Raw genomic sequence first — 9,820 nt, 5'->3', positions numbered from 1 at the left:
TCTTGCACAGAAAACATGGCCATGCCAGCTTCAGAGTGTTGCATAGGATGCCAGAGTTTGCATAGGGATTAACCTTGAAAGGGTGTAAGGCATACTTAGACTGTGCAGTATGTAAGTAATTGAAATCCAAGGTATCTTTTGTACTATTTTGTACTATTGAAAACTATTTTGAATCTAACCATTTATTACAACTAAACCACTTTAAAGTGAACAATTCTTAAGAATGAAATATTCTTAATTTGAGTTTACTTTTACTGTTTAGACTGTTGTGTGTTTTGAAAAATAGATTATTTAGAATCTAGTTATGTTGCACTTCAGTCTTTAAATAATTAATCTAGTATATACATAACAATATATGATGTTTACCATGGTGAGCTTAACATCAATAACAACCTTTATTAAAAAGGCTAAAATAATTTCTGGTGGTATTATCTGTACATTAAAACTTTGTTTAGTCACAATCACTTTTCACATTCTGGACAAGCAGTGGTCATATATTCTGCCAGCGGGTAACACCCAGGGGTAGGGCCTTCTCAGCGGGTGCGCCTGCCCTGTGGAACCAGCTGCCTGCGGAGCTTAGGACTGCCCCCAACCTCCGTTCATTCCGCCGGGACCTGAAGACCTGGCTCTTCCAGCTCTCTGGCCCAGGCTGAGAATATTTTTAATTTTAATTTTAACCGGGTTTTAACTTTCTCAGGGTTCTATTTAATCTCTTTTAATTTTGTTTTAACATTTGGATTGACTGTTTTTAAATGCCCTGTAAACCGCCCTGAGTCCTTCGGGAAAGGGCGGTATATAAATCTAAATAATAATAATAATAATAATAATAATAATAATAATAATAATAATAATAATAATAATAATAATATTCTAGCAAAAGATGTTACATATGTGCATAAGTGTAGTCAGTAGCATATGCCTTTTTAAAAATATCAAACATGCAAAGAAACAAAAATAAGTCCAAAATATCTGTATTACATCCAGAAATACCAACTTTGCAACCAATATTTCTCATCCATAACTATGGCACCCTAAGGATACCTGCATACATGCAAATGCTTCTCTGGGATCAGTAACGCAGCAGGGATTGCTTTTTCCTTCCAGTAACATATACCTAAACCAGTTTATTGCATTTGGCAATTGTACTAAAAAAAAATCTCATTGTCAACCAATATAATTCATTTAATTTGAAATCAAGTGAAAAATTGATTTAAATTATTTTATTAAAACAAATTAATAGCAATTCTTTTATAAGAAGTTGCCTCAAACAAAATGAGTTTGACATGCCTGCTCTAGATAGTTGAATGCTCCAAAATAAATTCTAGACCAGGCCTGTACACGCAGCCTGCCAAGCATCCTTGGACAGAGCACAGACTTTTTTTTTAAAAAAAAGTAATAAAATCACCACCACTGCCCTAAAAGTCATGTTGCCTAGTGTCTCCATGGCTTACCATGACCACGAGCTCCAACACTGTAGATGCTCCTCTAGTCACCAAATCATTGATTAGCCCACCAGCATTCCCTTGCAGACCACAAAGATTTTTAATTTATCAGTCTGGGCCTTTCCCTTCTACAAGTTGCACAGACCTCTTCTAGGTTTTCCTCTTGCCTTTCCGAGTTAACTCCTTGGTCTGTCATTGAGCAAGAATTGACTTTGTAGGGAAGCATATTATCATTTGATGTATATTTAACATATGTTCTACCTTTATTTACTGATTATATAATATTTGTATGCAATCCACATGGCGAGGTTTGGGGCAACTTACAATAGAAAAAAATATATATTTAAAATCATAAGATTAAAACATAAAAGCAGGGCTTTTTTTCTCATTGAACATTCCGGCACCTTTTTTTTGCACACACACAAAAAGCTTTTGCACAAGCTATGCTACTCAAAAGCCAATAGGAATTGCTGCTGATCGTGCCAAAAGACCCGGCCGGCAAACATTGCACCGGCAAGTTGTCTGCAGCGAAGGTGAGTTGGCAGGAAATTTGCATCCCTCCCTGCTGCCCAACTCCACCATCAAAACTAGGTAAGTAAGAGAGGATAAGGAGTGGGAGGTGGGTTCTGCAGAGTCCATGTACACTCCTTCCCTGTGCTCACCCGTGTCAGCCAGGCTGGTGGCCTACCCAGTGCTGGACCTGTGCCACTGTCACCTCGCTCTGCGCACCTAAGTGGCTGCCCTGCATTGCCTGGCCTGCCACGCCTCCCCACCCTCCTGCCCTCCCCACATAGCAGGCCCTGCTGCTCCCACAGCATGAGCTGCGCCGGCTTGGGTCCCGGGGGACAGCCCGCCACCAACACCCCTCACACCCGTAACCGCAGCAGCGCCACCGTCCCCCCACCGCCTGTGCCTGCCAAGATGAGAGTTCCGGCACCTTTTTTTTTTTTTTAGAAAAAAAGCCCTGGTGTTACCCAACAATGAAGTCCAATGTAAGGCAAGATTAGTGGCACAGGGGTTTTCGCAGAAGAAAAATGTGCACTATGATGAGGTGTTTGTACCAACAGTAAAAAGTGAAACTATAAGGTTGGCACTAGCATTGGCAATGGCACATGGACATAAAATTTGGCACTTTGATATAACCACAGCATTCTTCAATGGAGAGTTAGAGGAAGAAATTTACATGGTTCAAGCACCAGGGTATGAAAGTAAAAAGGCTGGCACTGTGTAGAAACTGAACAAGGCCATTTATGGGCTGACACAGTCAGCCTGAAACTAGAACATCTGTTTATATGTGGTGCTGAAAGGTATTGGGTTCAAGAGTGCTAAGGCTGATGGTTGCATATATACTGCAAGGTTCCATGGTGGGGATTGCCAGTTATTAGCATTTGTGAATTATCTTTGCTTCATTGCAAAGGATCTAGCACAGGTGAAGGAATTTGCTAATCCAGGGCTTTTCAACTTTTTCACCCATTGTACCACTTTTAGGATATGGCAACATCCGAGTACCACCAGTAGCCTAGCAAGGTGTCAAAAACTTGATGACCAAAAAAAAAAGGAAAAAAGTGATGAAGTACAGGTAGTCCTTGACTTACAACAGTTTTAGTAACTGTTCGAAGTTACAATGGCACTGAAAAAAGTGCCACCCCAAGCCACAGCCAAGCAAGATATCTGCCTGACTGACTGGCGGCGTTCTTCCTCCTGTCTGAGGTTTTCATTGTTGTGAGCATTTCTGTTGAAGATTGGCAGCGGGGGTGGGGTGGAGTGGAGTTTGGTTTTTATTCCCCCCATCTGCTGGGTGGTTGCAGCAGGTTTTGGTCACCTCACATGGCCCTGAGACAATGTGACCATCATAAATATGAATCAGTTGCCAAGCATCTGAATGTAAATCACAAGACCCTGGAGATGCTGCAACATTCCAGCTGATCAGCTCTTCTTCTGGGCTCAGAAGTACCAAGATCAGTGCCGAGCTCCAGCTGGAGCCTGGCGCTGATCCTGGCGCTTCCACTGAGACCTGACAGCCCTGAAGAAGCATTGATCTGGCGCTTCCGCTGAGGCATGACAGCCGTGCAACTCCAGCCATCTCTCACTCAGGCTTGTGCAGTGCTGCCACTGGTTCAGCTTATTCCCCTCCCCTGCTACCACTGTTATAGGATGGTCACGTACCACCTGCCAGGTGCCAATGTACCACAGGTGGTACCCATATCACTGGTTGAAAAGCCCTGTGCTAATCAATTGGAGAAAAGTTTGATTTGAAAAGTCTGGGTGAAATACAAAACTATCTTGGTGTAGAGATATAAAAAACTGAGAAAGGTGGCTACGTTCTCAGTCAAAAAAGGAAAATTGAACAACTGTTGGAGAGATACAACATGAAGGATTGTAATTCTGCTGTAACACCTATGAGCATAGATTTTCACAACACTTTGGGCGAAGACAAAAGTGAAGCCTGTGATGAGGATGTGTATCAGTCAGCAATAGGAAGCCTGTTATATCTGTCACAGTGGTCCAGACCAGACATAGCTTGTGCAGTAAGCATCTTAAGTCACTTTACTGCTGCACCAACGCAGTTGCATTGGATGGGTGTGAAGAGAATTCTCAGGTATTTAAAGGGAACTATGAATTTGGGTCTTGAAATACAAGTTTCTGAAGAGCTAAAGTTAATATGTTATGTTGACAGTGATTATGCAAATGATGTGCAAATCAAAAAGTCCAATTCTGGATTTGTGGTATTATTTGGAGGGACTTTAATTGGATGGAAGTCCAGAAAACAAACAACTGTAACTATTTCTACTGCAGAGGCAGAATTTATTGCTCTGTCTGAACTTTGTTCAGAAGTAACCTAGTATGGACAGCTGTTAAAGGATTTAAACATAGAAGCTAAAGAAGCTGTAACAGTATTTGAAGATAATGTTGCTTGCATTAAAATGGCAACAGGTGACAGAGTGAAAAGTAGAAGCAAGCACATGGACATTAAGTGTGGTAATGTCAGAGAAGCCATCAAAAGTAAACTAATTCACTTGCTTCATTGTTCTTCAGATGACAGTCTGGCAGATGTAATCACCAAGCCATTGGGTGGAGTACACCATGGGAAGAGTATTAAATTATTTGGTTTTATGGCTATTCCAGTGTCAACACTGTAAATATTGAATGTTCCCACTCTGAGAACTAATGAAAATTGCAGCCATTTTTTCTCTGCTTTAAACATGCTTTTTCAGGTATTTAGAAATAGGTGCAGAAGGGGGGAGCAGTTGGGATAAATGCTCGGGCTCAGTTAGCCATAATAATAACACTGCTTTGTGGGAACCCAAGGACGAACTGATAACATTTTGGCAGGCTGAGGAGTTGGGGAGAAAGCCCATGTTTCAGTCTAATTGGAGAATGTGATTTATGACAGCTTATTGGGGGTGGGAATTGCACTTTGTTACTTTGTATCTGGGGAAGAGAATTTAGTTTTTAGGTTCAACTATGTAGTGCTGATGCTTTGTTTCCTGAATAAAATGTTATTTGAGGAAGAATTTTTGCCTTGAAGTCCTTTTGATGGGTTTCATCTATCAGAATCATGACATTAACCCCAAAACTCCTTTCTACCTTAACCACCTTGGGGTCCTGAGTTCCAGTCACCTTCCCTAAGTCAGGGAATAGGCTGACAAAGACTCAGGGAATATCTCAGCATGGAGAAGGAAGAAGCACTGTAACAAAGCACCCTGGTGCTTTGTCTCAGCAGAGGGAGTGCAAGCCAGCACACCAGTGGAGAAAGAAATGTTTGATGCCTCACAGCAGGGGGCAAGACCAAAGATGCAAGACCTGATCTGGTCATCAGAGTGGACCCTGCCAAATGGAGACTCCAAGCACCTCGAGGCAACCCAGCCAAAGGCAAGTTCTTTGAAAGCATCCAAAGCCAACTTGCAGGCAGGAGCCAAAAGATTGGTGACCACTGAGGACTCTGCAGAATGGAAGTACCTGTCCACAGTCTGTAGCCAATTGGTGGAGAAGTTGGTCAAGAGATTCGAAGGGCTGGAGCTGAGGACCAAAGAACAACCTTCTCACTCTTTGCATGCCAGTGAACACAATGATCAGTGGGGCCAACACCAATCTGTGCCAAAGAGAAGCCCCAGCCCTGCCTATGGAGTGCAGGTGGGTTCCCCGTCCTCAAAGCCACCAGCATTGACCTCCAGCCCTGCAAGAAAGGGGAGTCCCAGCCACTGCTCTAAACATGGCAGTCCAAGTTGTTGCCACTCCTCCAAGACTCCAGAGCACCAATCATGATGCAAGAGCCCCAGCCACTGGAGAAGCCCTGGTCAGCATTGGTTGTTACAATCCCTCAACAGGCACCACTGCCCTGATGGTTCCAGACAGTGGGATTATGATGACAGCCCCGACAGACGTCCCCACTACCGAAGCCCGTGCCAACACCTAGGCAACTGAAGTCCAGATCATCAATGGTACAATGGGAGCCCTGACCATTGCTACTATCGGTCACACAGCCCTGAGCATCACCATTTATTTACATGTCATGAGTCACATTTACACATTAACATACGAAGTTTCACTTCCCTTCTGAAGTGGCTATCCCTTATCTTGTCAAAACATCTGGGTTGCATTCCTCTCGCACTTTAGTGATTCAAAACCAAACAGTTAAAGCAAAAGGCTGCCTCTTATATTGTCAGTGCAAAAACATGTCAATGTTTGCAGCATTGACATTAATACAACTGCTGCATGACCTGTTAGCTGAGGAGCAACCATTGGGGGTCCTGCAGCAATTCAGGATGCCACAGCCACCGATGCTGTGAGGTTATCAACCAGTGGGAGTGCAGCAGTGGGGGTGGCAACAGCCCCTAAATCTGCAACAGCCACTGGGGGGGTCTGCAGGAACTGGGGATGCCGCAGCCGCTGCTGCTGGGAGGTCAGCAACTGGTGGGAATGCAGCACCAGTGTGGGTGGCAACAGCCCCTGAATGTGAAATAACCACAGGAGGGTTTGTAACAATTGGGGATGCCACAGCCACCATTGGGAGGTTGGATGTCAAACTTCCTCGCTACAAGAAGCCAACACCTCTGGAAGCTGGCCCGAAACCAGAGTGAGCCAGGTGTCCTCCTTCCCCCAAATCCCCAGCCATCACAGCCACAGAATCCCCCAAGCCACCTACCAGTCCACCAATCAAATGCTTCAGGTGTGGACAACAGGGGCACTGAGCAGCAAGTTGCCTGATCTTGTACGCCCAACAAGGAAGTAGATTCGAGCCACTGGTGAGAAAGAAACCAACCCAGCAGCTAGCGAAAGAAAAATTGAACTGGATCATGCAACAACCCACTACCCAGGTCATGTCGCCCACACAGGAGGCCCAAGCTGGAGCTGCTGCTGCTCTGCCCTCCTACGACAGCGATGATGAAGGAGAGAATGACCCAATGGTGAATCAACCCGTTCCACCTTTTTCTCTCACTGACAAACTCATAGTCCCTAAGATGGGTGTACAAGTGGACTTGAGAGTGCTAGTGCTCCCAGTTTCTTATTAGCTTGCCACTTGCCCTTAAAATGGGTATATGGGCAAGGTTGCTCTCCAAGCCCATGAGATTTGAACAAGCTGATGGCTCTTTAATGGGAGGAACTTTTGACAGAGGAACAATTGACAGAGCCAATACACTTAGAAATAGGTGAACATTGGGAGTTCATTCACTTCATGGTGGCTCCGAAGATGACTGAAGCTGTGATTCTAGGTCTAGCCTGGTTAGACAAATGGAAACCTTTTGTTTGGTGGGAAAAGGGGATGAGGACTGTGAGATTACATATAGGGCACAATCGTCCTCCTAATTCGGCCAACAATACTGGAGAGTCTAGTCCATCTACCGAGTTAGAAAAGATAGCTACCCTGCCACAACCAGGTGAGCCACTCATCCCCAGCAAATATCAGGATCTAGCAGAGGTGTTTAGTGAGAAAGAATGCAACATTCTGCCACCCCATCTGCCTAATGACTGCGCCATTGAACTATTACTGGGAGCTAAACTCCCATGTCAAGGATGTATGCCATGACCCCCCTCGAAATGGATGAACTGCAGCAATATGTGAACAAGAACCTAGCAAGAGGATTCATTGAGCCGGCCAAATCTCAGGTGAGGGCTCCAGTGTTATTTAAAGAGAAAAAAGATCAGTCACTCTGTCTCTGCATGGACTTTAAGGGGTTAAATGCTATGAGCATAAAAACAAGTAGCCCCTCCCCCTCCTGAAGGACCTACTAACTCATCTAGCAAAGGGGAGCTTCTTCACTAAATTGGATCTAAGAGAGGCATATTACCGAGTGAGAATAAGAAAAGGAGATGAATAAGGAAAAAAGTGCTCCCTTAGCACTTCATCGATTGCATAAATACTGCGGGGGCCTCTTGTAGTCCGAATGGAAAAACTTTGAATTGGTAGCATTCCATTGGACAATTAAATGTGGTCTTCCATTTGTCCCTTTCCTTAATCCTAATGCAGTAGTACGCTTTTCTTTGGTCTAGTTTGGTAAAAATCCTTCCTTTTGATAGGTGGGATAACATGTCCTTCATGAGGGGTAGGGGATACAGGTTACTTTCACTAATTGCATTCAGGGCGCGGTAATCCATGCACAAACACAAAGTGCCATCCTTCTCCCTAAAGAGGACTGGGGCAGCCACTTTGGGTCTGCCCGGTTCAATAAATCCCCTTTCTAGGTTTGTATTTATGAATCTTTCCATTTCCTCGATCACTTTAGGGCTCATGGAGTACAGTCTGGACTTTGGGAGTTTTGCCCCGGCTTTAATTTCTATAGCACAGTCCATGGGTCAGTGAGGAGGGAGCTCATCCACCCATTCCTCGCTTAAGACTTCAGCAAGGTCCTGGTATTCTTCTGGTATTTTTGGTAACCCCTTCTCTTCTCCCACTGATGCTTTCTCTGCTCCTAGGATTGGTGGGGCCCTTTGGGGTGTTAAGTTCACATGATCCCCCTCTGGGAAATTGAGCTCTGCCATCCTCCAATTTACCCAGGGGTTCCATCTCTTTAGCCACTCCAACACCAGGATCATTGGGAATTCCATGCCTGGGGTCACTACAGATATTATGTCTTCTTCGTGATCCCCCAAGATAGATGGATTGGTAAATTGGCTAGGGTAGCTGGCACCCCCCTCTATGGACCCATCTAACTGGCTGAATGAGATCGGCTGTCTCAGCCTCCTCAACGAGATGCCCATGTTCCCCACTAGCATCAGGCTAATGAGGCAGTGGGTGCAGCCAGAGTCTATTAAGGCTTTTACTTTGACAGCTTTGGGCATGGAGGGGGCTAATATAGTCACTGTCTTGAAGATGGGTGTGATGGGTCCACTTACCAGGGGTTCACATTCTGAGTTGTCATCCAAGGTATCCGCCATGCCTGTGGTGTAGGTCAGAGTTCCCTGCCCACGCGTGGCAGAAGATGGAGACTCTACAGCCTCTGTTGCCCTCATGGCAGGTTCTCTCGTGGGCTTTCCAGTCAGCCAGGGGGTCCTCAAATCACCTTCTCAGAGAGAACATAATGAAGTGGTTGAAGTTGTGGAGCATCGGAATCATGAAGGTTCACCATCCAGTCTGCGACCGCCCCATCCAAAGCGGATTGCACGATATAGATACGGGCTTTGTCACTGGGGATGTCTCATCCATACTCTTCCATGTAGCTCAGGACGAGTTAGGAAGAACCCCAAGTGCTGTAACTCCCCCCTGAATTTTGCATCCAGCGGTGGGAAACTTTGGATGGACTGGTACCTTCACCGCTGATTGTGTTATCTCCCATCCCAATCGGCAGTTGTGGGTCAGTGGGGAATGGGTACTGCCAAAATAGTGGCTGATGCCTCAGTGCATGTCCCCAGGACTTCAGTGTCTGATTCCCCCTCAGTGTCTCTCTGGTTGCAGTCCAAGGTAGTGGAGCGGTCATGGGGTTCAGGTTTCTCATCCTCAAGAACGCCAAGGGTTTTCTTCATCAGGTCAATAGCTTTCTCTAGGATTCACTTCGAGTGCTGCATGCAATTTCCTTCCTCTTTGCTAAGGTGAACGGATCTCTCCATTTCTTGCTTCCATCCAGGTTGTGGCTGCCATGTCTCAGGGTCACCTTCCTTGATCTCTTCTCCCACTCGTCTTTCTTCCCAATTCCCATCGACCACCGAGGTTTGTGGCTGCATGTATCTCCCACTTCTTATTCCAAGGAGTAGGATGCCTCAGATCCCAACAACTGGCAGGGTGCCGGATGGAGAGAGGGCTCCCCCTTTGTTGTGGGTTCCTTTTTCCTTGCCTCGGTGTCTGACATTGTAGTTTTTGCAACGTCCCCTGGTAAGGGTCTTCCTTCCAGGTTGACTATTACTGCAGATCCTGTCTAATGTCAGGTCCCACTTCAAGCCCA

This window comes from Vipera ursinii, assembly GCF_947247035.1.
Source record: "Vipera ursinii genome assembly, chromosome: 4".
NCBI lineage: Eukaryota > Metazoa > Chordata > Lepidosauria > Squamata > Viperidae > Vipera > Vipera ursinii.
Note: the sequence above shows the minus strand (reverse complement) of the source record.